Below are 1,869 nucleotides of genomic sequence, written 5' to 3'. Positions count from 1 at the left end.
TCGGAAGATCAACACGTCGCAGCCCCACCTAGGCAAAACAGAGAGGCCAGCACGCCGGTCTAAACCTAAGCGCACAGGGGTCTGGGCCCATCGCCCATAGCACACCTGCACGTTGTGAGGGCGGCCGGAAGCATACCTAGCCTAGCAGGCGTTCCAGTCCAATCCGGCGTGCACCGCTCCGTCGCTAACGTCTGAAGTGCTTCGGCTGATACCACGATGCCGGGATACCCATAACTACTCCCACGTAGATGGTTAGTGCGTATAGGCTCGTAGCCAACTCAGATCAAATACCAAGATCTCGTTAAGCATGTTAAATATCCGCGAACGCCGAACAGGGCCAGGCCCACCTCTCTCCTAGGCGGTCTCAACCTGCCCTGTCGCTCCACCACAAAGATCCACTCGCGGGTGCTCCACCAGCCGACCCGTCTTTGGTCACCACATGTATCATGTATAACGTATATAGTATATACCCGTGATCACCTCCCGAGTGATCACGGCCCGATAGTATAGCACAGAAGACGGACAAGAATGTAGGGCCACAGATGAAAAATACTAGCATCCTATGCTAAGCATGTAGGATTGCGGGTAAGGTATCAATGACTGTAGCAATAATGACAGGCTATGCATCAGAATAGGATTAACGGAAAGCAGTAACCTGCTACACTACTCTAATGCAAGCAGTATAGAGGAGAATAGGCGATATCTGGTGATCAAGGGGGGGGGGCTTGCCTGGTTGCTCTGGCAAGAGAGAGAGGTCGTCAACTCCGTAGTCGAACTGGGCAGCAGCAGCGTCGGTCTCGTAGTCTACCGGAGAGAAGAGGGGGAAGAAACAATGAATACCATGTAAACAGATGCATATCGATGCATGACATGACAAGTAACGATGCTAGGCGTGCCCTAGCGTGGTATGAGGTGGTACCAGTTAAGGGGGGAAACATCCGGGAAAATATCCCCGGTGTTTCGTGTTTTCGGGCAGAGGAGCCGGAGGGGGAAAGTTGCAGGTTCGATAGGTTAGGGGTGTGTGGCGGACGAACGGACTGCGTATCCGGATTCGTCTCGTCGTTCTGAGCAACTTTCATGTAGAAAGTATTTTCATCTGAGCTACGGTTTATTCTCTATTAATTTTAAAAGATTTAAATCATTTTCAGGATTTATTTAATTATTTTAATGCAACATTATCCAGAACAGTGATTGCTGATGTCAGCATGATGTCAGCATGATGTCAGCAGTCAATAGAGGTTGACTGGGTCAACCTGATAGGTGGGTCCCACCTGTTAGGGATTGTTTAGCTAATTAACAGTAGTTAATTAGGGTAAGTATTTATTAGGTTAATTAATCTTAATTAGTTAAACTAAACAGGATTAGTTAAGTTAAGTTAATTAATTAATTAATTAATTTTATTATTAATTATTTAATTATTATATTTTTTAATTCTCTTTTTTTAATAAAAAAAATGTTTTGGGCATGGGGCCCATCTGTCATAGGCCCCAGGGGCCTATCGGGTTCGGGTGCTCGGTAGCGGATGAGCGCGGGCTCCAGGAGCGGGCGGCCGACAGGGGCGAGATCGGGCACGGCGTCGCCCAAGCGGGAGCGCCGGCTAGCAGGGCGGGACGCTGGTGGCCAGGGCTGCGCGCCGGTGCGGCGCAGTAGCAGGGCCACTGCGGGACGGAAACGGGGCGACGGTGCGGGGAACCGACGAGCGAGGGTGGAGGTGGCCGCGGACGACTGTGGCAGGGCGACGGGTGCGGACCATGGGCGCGGGCGTCGTCTGGGGCCAAGTGGGAGCACGACGAGGCCGACAGGTGACTACGGGCGGCAGGCCACGCGGGCACAGGCAGGGGGCGCGGGCGCAGCCAGGGCGGCCGGCGC

This window comes from Triticum dicoccoides, chromosome 4B (genome assembly GCF_002162155.2).
Source record: "Triticum dicoccoides isolate Atlit2015 ecotype Zavitan chromosome 4B, WEW_v2.0, whole genome shotgun sequence".
Lineage (NCBI taxonomy): Eukaryota > Viridiplantae > Streptophyta > Magnoliopsida > Poales > Poaceae > Triticum > Triticum dicoccoides.
The sequence above is the reverse complement of the archived record's forward strand: the minus strand, read 5'-3'. Positions refer to the sequence as shown.